This window comes from Eutrema salsugineum, unplaced genomic scaffold (genome assembly GCF_000478725.1).
Source record: "Eutrema salsugineum unplaced genomic scaffold, Eutsalg1_0 scaffold_15, whole genome shotgun sequence".
Lineage (NCBI taxonomy): Eukaryota > Viridiplantae > Streptophyta > Magnoliopsida > Brassicales > Brassicaceae > Eutrema > Eutrema salsugineum.
In genome coordinates this window covers 6,173,544-6,194,084 of record NW_006256867.1, presented here as the reverse complement: position 1 = coordinate 6,194,084, position 20,541 = coordinate 6,173,544, and the positions used below count along the sequence as shown (strand labels likewise).

Genomic DNA, 20,541 nt, shown 5'->3' with positions numbered 1-20,541 from the left:
AGCAACATAAATATCATATCATTTACATCATTATAAATATTTTATATTTCAAATATGGCCATTATTTTTCATATATGAATTATTTTTTTTCAAAAATTCTACATATTTTTGATAAAAATGTTTAATAGTATAGAAATTATTTAAATTAGAATCTTTAAATCAAATCTAAATTAATATCTGATTTATTATTTTTAATCCAATCAAATCAAATATAAATTACCTATATTTAAGGAACTCTAAAAATATTTTTATTAATAACTAATTTTCGAAATTAAATATAAATAATTATTAAAATTATTTTTAAACACTTAAAAAAAATTAGAAGTGTTTGGAAGCAAGTACTAAATGTGCTTCTGTTTTAATATAATAGATTTTGCCATCAAAAATATAAAATATCGTTTTCTCGTAAAATCTAATTTTCCCATCAAAAACATAAAATCTTGTTTTTCAGTCACAAACGTAAAATCTCATTTTCTAATCTCGTTTTTTCTGTCAGAAACCTAAAATCTTGTTTTTTTGTGAAAAAACATAAAATCTCGTTTTCTCGTCAAAACATAAAATCTCGTTTTACCATCAAAAAACATAAAATTTCGTTTTCACGTCAAAAACGTAAATCTTAGAAAAATTTTCCGTCAAAAACCTAAAATCTCATTTTCCCGTGAAAAAACGTAAAATCTTGTTTTCTCGTCAAAATTATAAAATTTTGTTTTACCATAAAAAAGGTAAAATCTCGTTTTCCCGTAAAAAAATGTAAAATATTGTTCTCTTGTCAAAAAACGTAAAATTTCGTTTTCCTGTCAAAAACATAAAAATCTTGTTTACCGTCAAAAAAGTAAATCTCGTTTTCCCGTAAAAAAAATTTAAATCTCATTTTCCCGTCAAAAACGTAAAATCTCGTTTTACCGTCAAAAACGAAAAATTTAGTTTACCATAGAAAAAGTAAAATCTCATTTTTCCGTCAAAAATGTAAAATCTTATTTTACCGTCAAAAATGTAAAATCTCATTTTTCCGTGAAAAAACGTAAAATCTTGTTTTGCCGTAAAAAATGTAAAATCTTGTTTTTTCTTCAAAAAACATAAAATTTTATTTTACCGTCAAAAACATAAAATCTCGTTTTTTCGTCAAAAATCTAAAATCTTATTTTCCCGTGAAAAAACGTAAAATTTTGTTTTTCCTTCAAAAACATAAAAAAAAAAATTTCCCGTCAAAACGTAAAATTTCGTTTTCGTATAAAAAACATTAAATCTTGTTTTCCGTCAAAACGTAAAATCTCGTTTTCTCGCCAAAAACATAAAATCCTGTTTTTTGCCATAAATAAATATTATGTTTTCTATACAAAACAAAATATTTGTTTTTACCAAAAATTTAAAAATGTAAATTTAATATATTTAAGATTCGATTAGATTTATAAACTTATAATTAGAATAAATAAATATTTTAATAATTTTGCTATTAAAACATAAAGATAAAGATATATATCGTCCAATTAAAATGACCAAACAAATAAAGGTCCATTGCTCATTTGTGTTTTGCTCATTTTAATGTTAGTTTGCTCATTTGTTATTTGCATCATTCAGATGACTCATTCAGATGAATCATTTAAATGGATCATCTAGATGCAAATGACAAATGAGTAAACGAACAGAGCTTTATACCATGTCCATCGGGGTATGTTAATGCATCATTCAGATGACTCATTCAGATGAATCATTTAAATGGATCATCTAGATGCAAATGACAAATGAGCAAACGAACAGAACCTTAGACCATGTTCATCAGGGTATGTTAACCCATTTTGGGCTCGAAAACCTAGGCCTAACGAGTTTTTTTTTTAAAAAGAAAAAAGGTTTTTTCCAATGAACCTGTATGTTAAATTAGAGATTTAACAACCAATCTCTTACGAATTACAAAATGTGGCAGTAGGGGATTGGATGTTGGGGAAAACCTTTTGGATGTTTTTTTGCTAATTAACAATCCCAAAAGCAGTATCACCAATGGATGCCAAAACGAGCTCGGTTTGTTCACTGTTCATACTTCTAAAAATTAATAATATTTAAATGCTAACAATCCCAAATTAAGTATCACCAATGTACATGCTTTTAGGGTATCTCCATCGCTGATTCCTTTATTGGGGTTCATGGATTATTTTAATAATTGTTTTTTTTGGAACAGTAAATTTGTCTCCACATTTCTCAAAAACCGAATCAGAAGCTGCCACATATCGATGATACTCTCTTGATACAGGTTCATAAGTATCACTAAGAAGATACTGTATGAATGGATTTGAGCTTTTTTTTTATTAATTTTAAACCTAAAAATGACGTCGGGCCTACCTAAAAGACTCGACTCATCCTGTCATGGAGATGCCCTTAGTACTACATATTTAGATGACAACAAAAATTTAGTCTGATTTACTGACTTTATTTTTATAAGGTACTAATATAATATATTTATATTCACCATTAATTTTATATTCTCTTAAAACAAAAGCAATTAAATGAAGATCGCCATTGGTGACAAGGTCCACGGTGGTGAATGGTGATGAAAGCACAACCGCCATTTTTGAAAAATGTTGAGAGAGCAAACGTACAATATAAGTCAAGCTCCACTCGGCGTGGTCACAAATGAAATGATGAGTGTGTTCAATCAACATAAACTAGATGAATACCCACGCACATGCGTGGGTTTTATTTTAATATATTGTCTATTGCTTAAAATTTAAGTTTAGTTTAGATTTTTGGTTTTTTTTATGGCCATATACATGTTGAAAGCAAATTTAAGTTTAGTTTAGATTTTTGGTTTTTTTTATGGCCATATACATGTTGAGAGAGATTAATTAATTGTTTACTTGTTTTCTTAAAGTGAACTTGTTTTGGTTAGTTTTTTTTAATTGACTTTTTCTTTTGTTTTCATGAAATTTTATCAAACACTTCCTCTACTAAAAACCATTAATTTCTTCAATTAATCGTGGAACATCATAACAAATCTAGATATGATAATCTAGCAAATACTAAATATTATGATTAGGAACCTAATAGACATATTCTTTAAATAAATGGATAAACTTCTATGCAATTTTTCTATTCTTATTGGCAAAGACCTTCACAATCTCCACTGAAGTTAGATAAGTTAGTAAATGAATATAGCATGGCGGCCTTTGGTATTTTATACCTCAGAGATTATATTTTGCATCACGTGTAGCCAAATATGTCTTTCTCCATTTTCATCATTGGATTTGACTTATGCTGCTCTCGTGGCTTTCTGCTGTGAGAACTAATATTCCCAGCTCCAAGACCTGATGAAGATAAACCAAGCTACAAACTCCATTTCATGCACATAAAATGATATAACATAGAACATGGTTAAATACTCTTAATTTGTTCCCATCTTGCATTTTTAACTTTGACATCAGAGTTTAAGAACCGCAAAGAGAGCTCCTTGACAAGCGCTTTGCTTCTCAAGTGACAAAGAGGGCTTTGCTTCTCAAGCGACAAAGAGGGCTTTGCTTATACTTGGATCCATGGATACCATTTTGAATCATGTCTCTGGTTCACGCCCTCTATCTTTTATCCTCCTAAGAAACCTTAAAGAGAAATATTCTCTAAACATGTTAGCCTATCAGCAAGGATAAAAAATATTTTCAAATCTTCTTCTAGTCAAAGCTTCTGAACATACTTGAATAAAAATCATTGAAACGTTTCATGTCTTTACTTCATGTGATCAGTCACATCCACATGCAAAAATAAGCTAGGTATCAACCCAAGACTAAGTTGGTCTTTCATGATATGGAGGAGGAAGAAAGGGAGCTGATTGTCACGCCCATATTTTGCTTAGACCGTGATGGGCCGTGCTGGGACGAGACGGGCCGAAACCAGGGGGTTATGACCCAACACTTAGTCATTTCTATGCTTTCTTTCCTTTATGTATTTCCGGAACTCTCTAGAACCTTGTGGAACTTTTTGGTTGGGTCTAGAGAGAGTAGATAGTAGTTGGGAAGTAGAATAAATGTAGTAGTTGGGTAGATACATTTATTAGGGTAGTTGAGTGAAATCTCTATATAAAGAGAGGAGCTCCCTCAGTTGTAGGTAGATCTCAGAATCCAAGTTTTCTCTAATAAGAGTTCTCTTCCCCTTTCTCTTCCTAAAACACGCCACTTTCTCTCTCTAAGCACCAGGGTCCGAGTTTAGACGGCTGACTTAGCGTGTGCGCGGAACAGTAAAGCGTTAAGGCCGCACGGTTTGGTTCAAGGAGGAATCGGGCCGTGACATGATGGTGAAGTTTCAGCGACAAAACAAACACCCTCCACTATAACAGTGAAGATGGAACAATACACAGCTCCCCTATTTCATGATAAAACGTCTCTAAGGAGCTCAATAGTAATATTTTAAGATACAGGAGTTGTTCTTGTTCTCATCATAGTCTATCTTCTTATAAGCCTTTAAACTTATATTTAAACAATTGCCTTCCTAGAATCTGGTACTTGTAGGAGATCTATAGGGTAAGAGTAGTATCTTAAAATCTTATCCATAGAAAGAAACAGAGTAGTAAGAGAACATAAGTAAAAATCATGGGAGAATATGAGAATGAGAGTCATACTCGTTAATCTAAACAACATCTTAGAAACAAGTTAAAGACATATGAAGAGTCTGAATCATTTTAGTTATATATACTTTTCGTCTTTCTTCCTCAACCTCCTTCCTCCTCTATTCTTCTTTTTCTCCTTCAGCTCCTTTCATTCTCAGCCTCTCTCCAGCTTTATTACCCACCACCAAAGACATCGCCGACCAATCTATCAGAAAAAGAATCGATCTGCCATGAGGGTTGATGCATTTATTTTGGGTTTAGGAGGAAGTAGAGGGATTTAGAAGATTCTTTAAGCCAATTCAGCAGTCGTAATTTGAAAGCACTTGCAAACATGTAAAATATAGATGAGACTTAATGGGGCTGATAAAAGAAAGCTTTCGCCTATTCAAATTTCGAGATTGTTGGGAGGAGAAGTTCTGATTAATCTCTCACCACTGTCAATTTTTTCTCCTGCTAAATATTTTATTTATTTTTCAAAGCTGATGTGTCAAAAGAAGAGGTGCTGATGTGTCACATTTGTGAGACACAACTCACTCTTTATATAATAGATAATCTCTAATCAAATAAATCAACATAACAATTATATATAGTCAACGTGACTTAAGTTTTTGAACGAAAGACGGTCTGAATTTGACAGAGCTTTCTCACATCGTCATCACCACCGTTGTTTTGTTTTGGTTGACGACGATGCTGAGGCTACGGCTCTCTCTATGTCTGGTTTTGACGGTATGGTTCGTGCGTAATTCTGGAACAGTTCAAATGGTTCAAGCCCAAAACCAAACTACTCATCCCGAAGAAGGTTTGTGTCTGCCTTCTTCCTCTTTGAACATTTTGTAAAAGAATTTGATAACCATATTGTAAGGCTAAGAGTGTTTGGTTCACTGGTTTGTTCAAATAGATAGAGGATTCATCATGTGAAGTTAAGATAGGGGAGTCACCTGACTGATTATTCGTTCATCAGACTCTTGCTTTCCATTTTTCACGATATTTAACGTTTGGATTCCCTTGAGTGCTTCCGAGCAGAGCCGTGTTTATAGTGTTAATAATTAGGCACTTGCCTAAGGATACCAGAATTAAAAAAAAAATAAAAAGGCCACAATTTTTTTAGCTAAACATTTTTTATATATAATTTGGTAAATATGGTTAGGATATTCCTTTGAAACCCTATAACAATAGTAGTGTTATTGGTATCTTTCAATTTTATAGATATGGATCCATATTTTTTAACAAATATTATAATAATGTATGATATGATAAAAAAATAAAAAGTATGTTAAAATAGTATTATTGTGTGTTTAATGACAATATTATTTTTTAATATTTATAAAAATAAAAGCCACATTTTTCCGATTTGCCTAAAGCCTCTATGACTCTAAGCACGGCACTGCTTCCGAGATGTAGTAGGATTGATGAGACTCATGTTTATGACAGTTACATTGCAAGTTCAGGACTTACCGGTGAGATCCCTTCATCATTTGCTAATCTCGTGGAATTAGAAGAGGCGTAAGAATTATCTTAATATAATATGTGATGAGGTCATCGAGGCAAGCCTAACACTAGCTGATGAAGAACCAATCAACATACCCACCATGAGACATGCACCAAGGACAAGGTCAGGAACTAAGAGTCTAAGAGAGGAGTTCAACAAGTCAATAGAAGGGCTGATCACACTTATAGAGCACGGGGAACTCAAAGAGAAGCTACTCAAAGGGGAGATCACCCGAGAGACACCAATGGAGCCTCTAACCGAGTTCAGCACGCTTGAGACCCAACAAGACGACGTGGAAGACTCGGCCGGTTCAAGCCAAGACCTTCAAGAATCCAAGAAAGTCAAAGAGACACCGAGCAATGACTACTCTCAACTCAAGCGTCAAGCCATATCATTCTTACCTGTTTTACAAGGCATCAAGGACGCTACTACGTTTGTCATCTCCAAGCAAGTGGAAATGCCACTCATCGAACCAATGTAAGTGTTTACAATTGGATTATATTTCACGAGTTTATTGTTTGTTTTGCAGGAGCTTTTCTTTGCCTTAGTCGTTTTTCTTAGTTTTTAGAATTTTTCCATTTTGTTGCTTTAGTTAAACGATGAGCTTTGTAGTTTCCTTTTCTGTATTTTTCGGCCAAGAGAAGCCACCCCGCTGTCGAACCATTATATAAGGTTCCTTCTCAGCATGTAAACTTTTAACCTATCAATAAAATAACCGAGTTTTCTTTGAAAGCAAAAACCCTAGCCGCAGCTAGTTCCCTTCCTCTTCTTGGGTGCGATTCCTTTGAAGCTGAAGAACAAGACTTATCACAGACTCTTCCATCATCTGTGTGGAGTCTCTCGATCCATTGTTACCCGGTCTCATCGTTTAATCACTCCCTTTCTATCGAGTCATCTAGAGAGAGCCGTACGGCCAACTAGAGATTCACCACCTTTCCATCCAAGCAAGGACAAGTATCTCTTGTTCCTACATCAATATGTTCTGGATTATTTTCGAGTTTTGGCTACTCATTTCTATACTGAAGTATAACTCATAATTGGATTGACTTTTTATTATTTTTTTTATGTTGTGTAAGTTGGACGAATGATGTCCAACTCACAGGTCGGATACCGGAATTTATAGGAAAGTGGACCAATCTTTCGGCACTGTAAGAAATTTAATATTGCAGCTCTTTTGTTGTTCTGTTTTCACTCTTCTTTCTCTTGACCAAATCTCCACATGTAGTATTACTGTAAACAATCAACACACACTTGATAGTGATCATTTTATATGTTAATGGCCATAAGCTCATACTCAACATTTTGACACAAGCTTCACTGCAGGAGAATTCTATAGACTAATTGACTGGTCCAGTTCCATCGTCATTTGCCAGCTTAACTTATTTGACAGAATTGTAAGTGTTAAATATATGCTCTTTTCTCTTTATTTTTTCATTCTCTTGTTCTGGATTTTGACCACAACCTGAAATACAGGAGACTAGGTGATATATCTAATGGTAACTCCACTCTCGAATTCATCCGGGACATGAAATCTCTCAGTGTCTTGTAAGGCACTTCTATTCAGTTTTTTTCCTAGCCTTGATGGATCCTCTTTATTTTCTTTACATTTATGAAACATCTTGCAGAGTATTAAGGAACAATAATCTTAGGGACACCATACCTTCCAATATTGGAGAATTTGTGCATCTGAGACAACTGTAAGTATGGGACAAGATGACAAAAATGTTGTTCTGGATATTTAGATGCTCCGAAAACTGTGCATGTCTTCTTTGTTACTAAAATGAGATGACATGCTTAAAGCACAGACTACATATGATTACAAAACAATCTACATTATTTGTTCTCCAGTGATTTGAGTTTCGACAACCTAATTGGGCAAATTCCAGCTTCTCTTTTTAACTCTAGCCAACTTACTCACTTGTAAGTTTAGTTTTCTTTTCCTCATAATTAACTTTTATTGAGAATTCACGGACTTACTGAGTTTAATATTGTAAACTTTTTTAGGTTTCTTGAGAATAACTAGTTGAACGGTTCTTTACCCACTCAAAAGAGTTCTTCTCTAAGCAATATGTGAGTAAGATATATATGGTCAGGGAGTGCAGGTTCTTTTTAGGTACCATTTATTGAAAACCTGTCAAGATAATTCAGCGTGCTTATGTGTAGAGATGTCTCGTACAATAATTTAGCGGGGAGTCTTCCTTCTTGGGCTAGCCTACCAAACCTGCAACTGTAAGTTAGGGATTGTGTGCTCAAATTAGTCCGAACATACATTATTGTGCTGAAAACAAGTTTTTGTGTTTTTTTATGCAGTAACCTGATTGCCAACCACTTTACATTGGGAGCTTCTAACAGAAGGTAAATCCGTGAATTTTGTGTTCTCCTTCTTGAAGTTCTACTATGTTTCTATTTATCAAGCATAAATATGAATGTACATGCTATATTCCTCATTATGTACCTTTTGGTCTTGTTAAAAGAATTTTCCCGGGACTAGACTGCCTCCAGAAGAATTTCCATTGCAATCGAGGCAAAGGAATATGTAAGCGCAAAAAAAAATAGTGCTTTGAAACTTATTACATTTTTAACTCTACTTCTAAGTTTTATGGGCAAATGCATAGACAATGTTAGGAATGCATATCTTGGTCAGTATGTTCTCAAAATGCTTCTCTTGTTATTGGTTTACAGATTTCAACTTTTCTGTCAATTGTGGAGGCCCAGAAGTCAGGTCTTCCAATGGAACGTTATATGAGAGGGATGAGGAGGCGCTTGGACCAGCTTCGTTTTTTGTAAGTAAAACGAAGAGATGGGCAGTCAGCAATGTAGGACTGTTTACTGGGAGTAACAGTAATCAGTACATAGCTCTTTCAACAAATATACAATTTGTAAACAAGCTTTCTGAGTCAGCGAGACTGTCTGCATCTTCTCTGAGGTATTATGGACTGGGGCTCGAAAATGGTGGCTGCAATGTAACAGTTCAATTTTTTGAAACAAAAATACAAGGTTCTCATACCTGGAGAAGTCTTGGAAGAAGAGTTTTCGACATATATGTCCAGGTCTCTTCTATTACATTTACCTACCGACCATATTCTTAGTTCTTACAGGTCTCTACTTTTTTGTGAGATTAAAAATTATCAGTGTCTGTTATCAAGTAAAAACAAATGAAAGTATATGCTTAATTGTGATGTATAGTGCAATGTGCAATATTGGTTTGTTCAATTGAATGCCTAACATTCAACATTCTCAGACTACACTCATTACAAACTTCTCTTCTTTTATTTATGATGTCTGACCTCTGAGTTTCTTTTGTTATCAGGGAAAACTTGTTGAAAAGGATTTTGATATACGTACAGCAGCTAACCATTCTGATTTTCGAGTAGTTCAAAGAGTATATAAGGCAATTGTATCTGAAAATCATCTAGAAATACATCTTTTCTGGGCTGAAAAAGGGACATGTTGTGTTCCTTTTGCAGGGGCTTATGGGCCGTTAGTCTCAGCAATCAGTGCAACTCCAGGTAGAACCTGTGACTTTTATGATCGTCGCAGTTCAATGTCAGTTCTCACGCCTCGCATTTTTTCTCTGCAGATTTCCAACCTACGGTAGGTAACAAGTTGCCATCCAAGAACAAGAAAAAAATTGGTGTTATTGTGGGGGCCATTGTAGGAGCAGGGATGATAAGTACCTTAGTGTTTGCTATCATTAAAATCGTCCGTAAGAAAAGAAAAAGAGCTGCGAACGAAGAAGGTAAAAGCTGCGGCAATATTGGTGAAGTCTACTGGGCCATTGTAACTTTCAAACTGATACTCTCTTTTCCAGTGCTACTTAGTTTGGACGTAAAGCCCTACACATTTAGCTACTCTGAGCTCAAAACTGCAACGAAAGATTTTGATCCTTCAAACAAGCTTGGAGAGGGAGGGTTTGGACCTGTTTATGAGGTAATACTGAACAGGTAACGTAATGTAAATTATGTTGATATGCCTTGAATCCTAATGCGTAGAAGCTTCCTGGAGGATTCAAGTCAAGGTGGAGATTTGTTGGTATGCCTTCAATCCTGAAGCGTAGAAGCTTCCTGGTGTTGATGCGTGCAGATGCAATCAAATATGCAGGCTGCACGATCAAGTATGCAGGATACTTACAGTATGTTGAATCTTACATGCTGCGTCTTGAGGTTGGTTGTGTAAGTTTAAACGCTGTATGTTGAAGCTTACAATCTGTTTAAGCAAATAGTTGAGTGCAACGTTCTGCATCCCGAAGCTGATGTTGAGATCTACATGCTATGTAAGTTGATGTCGAAGACTACATCCTGCATGAGCAATGTAGAAGTCTGTGTGCTATTGGGCCGCTGTTTGTGCATGAAGGTTCCTACATGGACCTAAGTGAGCGAGCCCAATTGCGATTAGGGTTAACTAGGGTTTATGCTATAAATAACCATGTTAACCTAATCTCTGATGTATTATGAAACTTTCTGTTTCTGTGATAAAATCAGTCTCCTTTGTCCGTGGATGTAGCCGGCGCATCGTTGGTGAACCACGTTAAATCTGTGTGTGATTTTTACGTTTACTGTTTTCTTCTTGCATCTATTACAACAAACTGGTATCAGAGCTCCAGGTTCTGTGAGTTTCTGTGTCTGGCAAGAAGATGTCTGGGTTAAACGTGAGTATCAACAAGTTCACGGGGAGGAACATTTTCAGTCTCTGGCAGATCAAGGTGCAAGCGTTGTTAAAGCAACAAGGCTTGTGGGCGGCGCTGTTGAAAGACAACAAGGGCGACGCTGCTGCGATGGCAAGTCTGAAGGAGAAGGCACACTCAATGATTTTGCTCTGTCTTGCAGATGATGTCATCATCGAGGTTTCTAACGAAACAACTGCTGTCGGTCTATGGGGAATCCGAACCTGTGAAGGGCGTCAGGCTCTACAAGGAGCACCTGAGCCCAGTGAAGGGCGTTTGGCTCTACATCGAGCATCTGAGCCCGTTAAGAGGGCGTCTGGATCTGCAAAGAGCATCTGAGCCCATTGAAGGGCGTCTAGCTCCACAGGGAGCATCTGAGCCCCGTGAAGGACGTTTGGCTCCGCATGGAGCATCTGAGCCTGTAGAAGGGCGTCTGGCTCAGCATGGAGAATCTGAGCCCAGTGTGGGGCGTCTGGCTCCACAGTAGCATCTGAGTTTGTTTAAAAAGGGTCTAGCTACGCAGAAAGCATCTGAGCCCATTGGGAGGGCGTCTGGCTCTGTGGGGAGCATCTGAGTCTGCTGAAGAACGTTTGGCTCTGCGAAAATCTGAGCCTGTGAAGGGTGTCTGTCTGGCTTCTCATGAGCATCCGAGTTAGCCGAAGGGCGTCTGATTCTGCATGAAGTCTAAGTATCTGAGCTCTATGAAGAGCATCTGGTTCTGCAGTGAGTATGTGATCTCCAAAGAAAAACGTTTGATTCCGTATGAAGCATCTGAGCTCAGTGAAGAGCATCTGATTCTGCATAAAGCATCTGAACTCAGTGAGGAGCGTCTGGTTCTGCAGTGAACATCTGAGCCCAGAGATGGGCGTCTGATTCTGCATGAAGTCTGAGTATCTGAGCTTTATGAAGAGCATCTGGTTTTGCAGGGAGTATGTGATCTCCAAAGAAGAACGTTTGATTCTGTATGAAGCATCCGAGTTCGTTGAAGAGCGTCTGATTCTGCATAAAGCATCTGAACTCAGTGAGGAGTGTCTGCGTCCGGAATTAGCATCTGAACTCAGTGAGGAGTGTCTGGGTCCGCAATGAGCATCTGAACCTGGTGAAAGGTGTCTGATGAAACATCTTAGCTCTGTGAAGATAATCTGGTTCAGCAGGGAATATCTGATCTCCATGAAGGATGTCTGATTTTGCATGAAGCATCTGAGCTCTATGAAGGGCGTCTAGTTTTGCAAGGAGTATTTGATCCCGGTGAAGGGTGTCTGATTCCGCATGAAGCATTTGAACCCGGTGTAGGCGTCTGATTCTGCATGAAGCATATAACTGAGCCCAGTGAAGGGAGTCCTGTTTTGCAGAGCGTATCTGAGTCCGTTATGGAGTATCTGGTTCCAAAAGACATATGGTCTGGTCTGTAGGAACATCTTGTTCTCTGAGTACGTCAGGCACTATGAGAATGCATTTGGTATGTCTGATATGAAAAACGTCTGGTACATCTGGCACCGTGAGGGTACATGTCATACATTCTGAGGCATTAGAGAAGTCCAATATATCTGGCACCATGATGGTGCATCTGGTACATGTCGTACAATCTGAGGCAAAGGAGAAGTCCGGTATATCTGGTAACCATGGTGGTGCATCTGATACATCTGTCTGGAGGATTCAAGTCAAGGTGGAGATTTGTTGGCATGCCTTGAATCCTTATACGTAGAAGCTTTCTAGAGGATTCAAGTCAAGTGGAGATTTGTTGATATGCCTTGAATCCTAATGCGTAAAAGCTTTCTGGAGGATTCAAGTCAAGGTGGAGATTTGTTGGTATGCCTTGAATCCTGAAGCGTAGAAGCTTCCTGGTGTTGATGCGTGCAGATGCAATCTGCACGATCAATAATACATGCTGCAAGATCAAGTATGCAGGCTGCACGATCAAGTATGCAGGATACTTGCAGCATGTTGAAGCTTACATGCTGCGTCTTGAGGTTGGTTGTGTAAGTTTACACGCTGTATGTTGAAGCTTATAATCTGTTTGAGAAAATAGTTGAGTGCAGCGTTCTGCATCCTGAAGATGATATTGAGATCTACATGCTATGTAAGTTGATGTCGAAGACTACAGCCTGCATGAGCAATGTAGAAGTCTGTGTGCACTTAGGCCGCTGTTTGTGAATGAAGGTTCCTACATGGGCCTAAGTTAGCGAGCCTAATTGTTATTAGGGTTAACTAGGGTTTATGCTATAAATAACCATGTTAACCTAATCTCTGATGTATTCTGAAACTTTCGTTCTCCGTAATAAAATCAGTCTCCTTTGTGCGTGGATGTAGCCAACGCATCGTTGGTTGACCACGTTAAATCTGTGTGTGATCTTTACGTTTACTGTTTTCTTCTTGCATCCGTTACAACAAATTATGTAATATATAAGATTATGTGATTTTTCCTTGGATGATATTCTGAAAATATCAAGTGCTACAGGGAAAACTCAACGATGGACTGTGAAGCAATTGTCAGTTGCTTCCAGGCAAGGCAAGGATCAATTTGTTGCGGAGATTACAACTATATCAGCTGTTCAGCAGCGTAACCTTGTAAAACTGTATGGATGTTGCATTGAGGACAATCAGCGTTTGCTTGTATATGAATACCTCTCAAACAAAAGTCTAGATCAAGCTAGCTCGATTTGGTATGCTCATGAACATCTTAAATATTGAAAGATGTTCTTCTTATGTTTATGTAAATGACAGCTTTTGACTTACACTTTTCATGACAATTGTCGCAGACGGAAAGAGTTTGCAACTTAGTTGGTCAGACCGTTTTGGGATATGCTTGGGAATAGCCAAAGGTTTAGCATATATGCATGAAGAGTCAAGGCTACGTATAGTGCATAGGGATGTGAAGGCAAGCAATATTCTTCTCGAATCGGATCTGATTCCAAAAATCTCTGATTTCGGGTTGGCCAAACTATATGATGACAATAAGACGCAAATGACTAGCCGAGTAGCAGGAACCATGTAAATATCTTTTTAATTTGCAGAACAATTTTGTTTGTGATGTAGAGATATATTTGAAAATATTCCAAATATCTTAATTATTTATTTATTTATTTAGATAATTTATTATAAATAAGCCGTTTAGGTTTAAGTTGTATTCAGTTTTTGATTAATTAATGAAATTGAGCTTTTGTCTCTTTGTTCCTTGTTTTCGGTAGATCTAGAGAGATCTCAACGAGTTTAAGAAGGCTTGATTTATTCGGGTATTCTCAGACTAAACGAATAATATCACGATTATCATAGTTTTCCGAGTATTCTCAGAATCAACGGATCACTATTATATCTTTTTAAAGCTTCTGCTACATCAGAATCAACGAATGATGTAGAGAGATATTTGAAAATATTCCAAATATCTTAATTATTTATTTCTTTATTTAGATAATTTCCTTTTATTATTTTAAGGTTTTCTAGTATTTTCGATTTATTATAAATAAGCCGTTTAGGCTTAAGTTGTATTCAGTTTTTGATTAATTAATGAAATTGAGCTTTTGTCTTTTTGTTCCTTGTTTTTGGTAGATCTAGAGAGATCTCAATGAATTTAAGAAGGCTTGATTTATTCGGGTCTTCTCAGTCTAAACGAATAATCTCGCGATTATCATAGTTTTCCGGGTATTCTCAGAATCAATGAATCATTATTCTCTTTTTTTAAAACTTCCGCTACATCAGTTGGTATCAGAGCCAGTACTTTGATTTCTTAATCAAGGTTCGATTCTGTTTCCATCACCATGACAGTTGAAGGTTTGAATTACTTTACGGATACATATCTGTTTGTTATATCCGAAGGTTTGTGTGAAGATCTCAGAGAAATTTGTGGCGATCCAATTTTTGATGTTTATGATGAAGAAGGTTTATTCAAAAAGAAGATAGAAGTGTTATTCCTTGTTAAAGATAAGAAAAACGTGAGTCCTAATAACGTTTTTCCTCAAAGTGTGATAATTCCATTGGAAGAAAGCCACGATGTCTCCCAAAAAAACAACAGAAAAAAAGATGTGTGTGAGAGCGTTAAGAAAAAGAGCATAAGGGTTTCAAATCAAGAATATAACGTGGAGCATATAAGCAAAAAAGTCCAACTCATTAAGTGGCGTCTTGTTGATCACTATTGGACGAGCAAAATCCTTGAAGTGGAACAAATTAATATTCTTTTATTTGAAGAATATTATTGGAGGAAGGTTAGAAAAAAAAAAGAAGTTACTGAATTCAATAAGACAGAATTTTTGGAATTGAAGATCACGGCTAAGATTCAAGGACGAATCTTTTCGTCGTCGGAAAGAATGATGTAGAGAGATATTTGGAAATATTCCAAATATCTTAATATTTTATTTATTTATTTAGATAATTTCCTTTTACTATTTTAGGGTTTCCTAGTGTTTTGGATTTATTATATATAAGCCGTTAAAGCTTAAGTTCTATTCATTTTTTGCTTAATTAATGAAATTGAGCTTTTGCTATTTGTTTCTTGTTTACGGTAGATCTAGAGAGATATTAACGAATTTAAGAAGGCTTGATTTATTCGGGTATTCTCAGACTAAACAAATAATCTTGCGATTATCATAGTTTTCCGGGTATTCTCAGAATCAACGGATCACTATTCTATCTTTTTAAAGCTTCCGCTACATCAGTAAGCTTCCGCTAGTGTTTTGGATTTATTATAAATAAGCCGTTTAAGCTTAAATTGTATTCTGTTTTTGATTAATTAATGAAATTGAGCTTTTGTCTCTTTGTTCCTTGTTTTCGGTAGATCTAGAGAGATCTCAACGATGTAGAGAGATATTTAGAAATATTCTAAATATCTTAATTTTTTATTTATTTATTTAGATAATTTCATTTTATTATTTTAGGGTTTTCTAGTGTTTTAGATTTATTATAAATAAGCCGTTTAGGTTTAAGTTGTATTCAGTTTTTGATTAACTAATGAAATTGAGCTTTTGTCTCTTTGTTCCTTGTTTTCGGTAGATCTAGAAAGATCTCAACGAATTTAAGAAAGCTTGTTTTATTCGGGTATTCTCAGACTAAACGAATAATCTCGCAATTATCACAGTTTTCCGGGTATTCTCAGTATCAACGGATCATTATTTTATTTTTTTAAAAGCTTCCGCTACATCAGTTTGTCTTCTGAAAAACTCTTTATTTTTAGTTACCGTTGTTTGATGTAACAATGTAGTGGATATCTTTCACCAGAGTACGCCATGCTTGGACACTTGACTGAGAAGACGGATGTGTTTGCCTTTGGTATTGTGGCTCTGGAAATTGTCAGTGGGAGGCCAAACTCTTCACCAGACTTGGATGATGACCAAAAATGCCTTCTCGAATGGGTATTATATCCCGAAAACTGTCCATGTCTTTGGTGACAAGGTCCACGGTGGTGAATGGTGATGAAAGCACAACCGCCATTTTTGAAAAATCTTGAAAGAGCAAACGTACAATATAAGTCAAGCTCCACTCGGCGTGGTCACAAATGAAATGAGGAGTGTGTTCAATCAACATAAACAAGATGAATACCCACGCACATGCGTGGGTTTTATTTTTAATATATTATTTATTGCTTAAAATTTAAGTTTAGTTTAGATTTTTTGTTTTTTTGATGGCCATATACATGTTGAGTGAGATTATTAATTGTTTATTTGTTTTCTTAAAGTGATTTTGTTTTGGTTAGTTTTTTTTAATTGACTTTTTCTTTTGTTTTCATGAAATTTTATCAAACACTTCCTCTACTAAAAACCATTAATTTCTTCAATTAATCGTGGAACATCATAACAAATCTAGATATGATAATCTAGCAAATACTAAATATTATTATTAGGAACCTAATAGACATATTCTTTAAATAAATGGATAAACTTCTATGCAATTTTTCTATTCTTATTGGCAAAGACCTTCACAATCTCCACTGAAGTTAGATAAGTTAGTAAATGAATATAGCATGGCGGCCTTTGGTATTTTATACCTCAGAGATTATATTTTGCATCACGTGTAGCCAAATATGTCTTTCTCCATTTTCATCATTGGATTTGACTTATGCTGCTCTCGTGGCTTTCTGCTGTGAGAACTAATATTCCCAGCTCCAAGACCTGATGAAGATAAACCAAGCTACAAGCTCCATTTCATGCACATAAAATGATATAACATAGAACATGGTTAAATACTCTTAATTTGTTCCCATCTTGCATTTTTAACTTTGACATCAGAGTTTAAGAACCACAAAGAGAGCTCCTTGACAAGTGCTTTGCTTCTCAAGTGACAAAGAGGGCTTTGCTTCTCAAGCGACAAAGAGGGCTTTGCTTATGCTTGGATCCATGGATACCATTTTGAATCACGTCTCTGGTTCACGCCCTCTATCTTTTATCCTCCTAAGAAACCTTAAAGAGAAATATTCTCTAAACATGTTAGCCTATCAGCAAGGATAAAAAATATTTTCAAATCTTCTTCTAGTCAAAGCTTCTGAACATACTTGAATAAAAATCATTGAAACGTTTCATGTCTTTACTTCATGTGATCAGTCACATCCACATGCAAAAATAATATATGAGAACCTAGAGAAACTTGAAGGGAAGATGAAGTAAGCTAGGTATCAACCCAAGACTAAGTTGGTCTTTCATGATATGGAGGAGGAAGAAAGGGAGCTGATGGTGAAGTTTCAGCGACAAAACAAACACCCTCCACTATAACAGTGAAGATGGAACAATACACAGCTCCCCTATTTCATGATAAAACGTCTCTAAGGAGCTCAATAGTAATATTTTAAGATACAGGAGTTGTTCTTGTTCTCATCATAGTCTATCTTCTTATAAGCCTTTAAACTTATATTTAAACAATTGCCTTCCTAGAATCTGGTACTTGTAGGAGATCTACAGGGTAAGAGTAGTATCTTAAAATCTTATCCATAGAAAGAAACAGAGTAGTAAGAGAACATAAGTAAAAATCATGGGAGAATATGAGAATGAGAGTCATACTCGTTAATCTAAACAACGTCTTAGAAACAAGTTAAATACATATGAAGAGTCTGAATCATTTTAGCTATATATACTTTTCGTCTTTCTTCCTTGCAACCTCCTTCCTCCTCTATTCTTCTTTTTCTCCTTCAGCTCCTTTCATTCTCAGCCTCTCTCCAGCTTTATTACCCACCACCACAGACATCGCCGACCAATCTATCAGAAAAAGAATCGATCTGCCATGAGGGATGATGCATTTATTTTGGGTTTAGGAGGAAGTAGAGGGATTTCGAAGATTCTTTAAGCCAATTCATCAGTCGTAATTTGAAAGCACTTGCAAACATGTAAAATATAGATGAGATTTAATGGGGCTGATAAAAGAAAGCTTGCGCCTATTCAAATTTCGAGATTGTTGGGAGGAGAAGTTCTGATTAATCTCTCACCACCGTCAATTTTTTCTCCTGCTAAATATTTTATTTATTTTTCAAAGCTGATGTGTCAAAAGAAGAGGTGATGATGTGTCACATTTGCGAGACACAACTCACTCTTTATATAATAGATAATCTGTAATCAAATAAATCACCATAATATAGTCAACGTGACTTAAGTTTTTGAACGAAAGACGGTCTGAATTTGACAGAGCTTTCTCACATCGTCATCACCACCGTTGTTTTGTTTTGGTCGACGACGATGCTGAGGCTACGGCTCTCTCTATGTCTGTTTTGACGGTATGGTTCGTGTGTAATTCTGGAACGGTTCAAATGGTTCAAGCCCAAAACCAAACTACTCATCCCGAAGAAGGTTTGTGTCTGCCTTCTTCCTCTTTGAACATTTTGTAAAAGAATTTTATAACCATATTGTAAGGCTAAGAGTGTTTGGTTCACTGGTTTGTTCAAATGGATAGAGGATTCGTCATGTGAAGTTAAGATAGGGGAGTCACCTGACTGATTATTCGTTCATCAGACTCTTGCTTTCCATTTTTCACGATATTTAACGTTTGGATTCCCTTGAGTGCTTCCGAGCAGAGCCGTGTTTATAGTGTTAAAAATTAAGCACTTGCCTAAGGATACCAAAATTAAAAAAAAATAAAAAGGCCACAATTTTTTTAGCTAAATTTTTTTATATATAATTTGGTAAATATGGTTAGGATATTCCTTTGAAACCCTATAACAATAGTATTGTTATTGGTATCTTTCAATTTTATAGATATGGATCCATATTTTTTTAACAAATATTATAATAATGCATGATATGATAAAAAAATAAAAAAATATGTTAAAATAGTATTATTGTGTGTTTAATGACAATATTATTTTTTAATATTTATAAAAATAAAAGTCACATTTTTCCGATTTGCCTAAAGCCTCTATGAGTCTAAGCACAGCACTGCTTCCGAGATGTAGTAGGATTGATGAGACTCATGTTTATGACAGTTACATTGCAAGTTCAGGACTTACCGGTGAGATCCCTTCATCATTTGCTAATCTCGTGGAATTAGAAGAGGCGTAAGAATTATCTTAATATAATATGTTCTGGATTATTTTCGAGTTTTGGCTACTCATTTCTATACTGAAGTATAACTCATAATTGGATTGACTTTTTATTAGTTTTTTTTTATGTTGTGTAAGTTGGACGAATGATGTCCAACTCACATGTCGGATACCGGAATTTATAGGAAAGTGGACCAATCTTTCGGCACTGTAAGAAATTTAATATTGCAGCTCTTTTGTTGTTCTGTTTTCACTCTTCTTTCTCTTGACCAAATCTCCACATGTAGTATTACTGTAAACAATCAACACACACTTGATAGTGATCATTTTATATGTTAATGGCCATAAGCTCATACTCAACATTTTGACACAAGCTTCACTGCAGGAGAATTCTATAGACTAATTTGACTGGTCCAGTTCCATCGTCATTTGCCAGCTTAACTTATTTGACAGAATTGTAAGTGTTAAATATATGCTCTTTTCTCTTTATTTTTTCATTCTCTTGTTCTGGATTTTTACCACAACCCGAAATACAGGAGACTAGGTGATATATCTAATGGTAACTCCACTCTCGAATTCATCCGGGACATGAAATCTCTCAGTGTCTTGTAAGGCACTTCTATTCAGTTTTTTTCCTAGCCTTGATGGATCCTCTTTATTTTCTTTACATTTATGAAACATCTTGCAGAGTATTAAGGAACAATAATCTTAGGGACACCATACCTTCCAATATTGGAGAATTTGTGCATCTGAGACAACTGTAAGTATGGGACAAGATGACAAAAATGTTGTTCTGGATATTTAGATGCTCCGAAAACTGTCCATGTCTTCTTTGTTACTAAAATGAGATGACATGCTTAAAGCACAGACTACATATGATTACAAAACAATCTACATTATTTGTTCTCCAGTGATTTGAGTTTCGACAACCTAATTGGGCAAATTCCAGCTTCTCTTTTTAACTCTAGCCAACTTACTCACTTGTAAGTGTAGTTTTCTTTTCCTCATAATTAACTTTTATTGAGAATTCACGGACTTACTGAGTTTAATATTGTAAACTTTTTTAGGTTTCTTGATAATAACTAGTTGAACGGTTCTTTACCCACTCAAAAGAGTTCTTCTCTAAGCAATATGTGAGTAAGATATATATGGTCAGGGAGTGCAGGTTCTTTTTAGGTACCATTTATTGAAAACCTGTCAAGATAATTCAGCGTGCTTATGTGTAGAGATGTCTCGTACAATGATTTAGCGGGGAGTCTTCCTTCTTGGGCTAGCCTACCAAACCTGCAACTGTAAGTTAGGGATTGTGTGCTCAAATTAGTCCGAATATACATTATTGTGCTGAAAACAAGTTT

The 20,541-nt window shown here is 35.7% G+C and overlaps 1 pseudogene; it reads left to right on the top strand.

Moving 5' to 3' along the window:
* LOC18022238 overlaps nt 1-20,541 on the top strand; it is a 35,429-nt pseudogene that overhangs the window by 1,964 nt on the left and 12,924 nt on the right.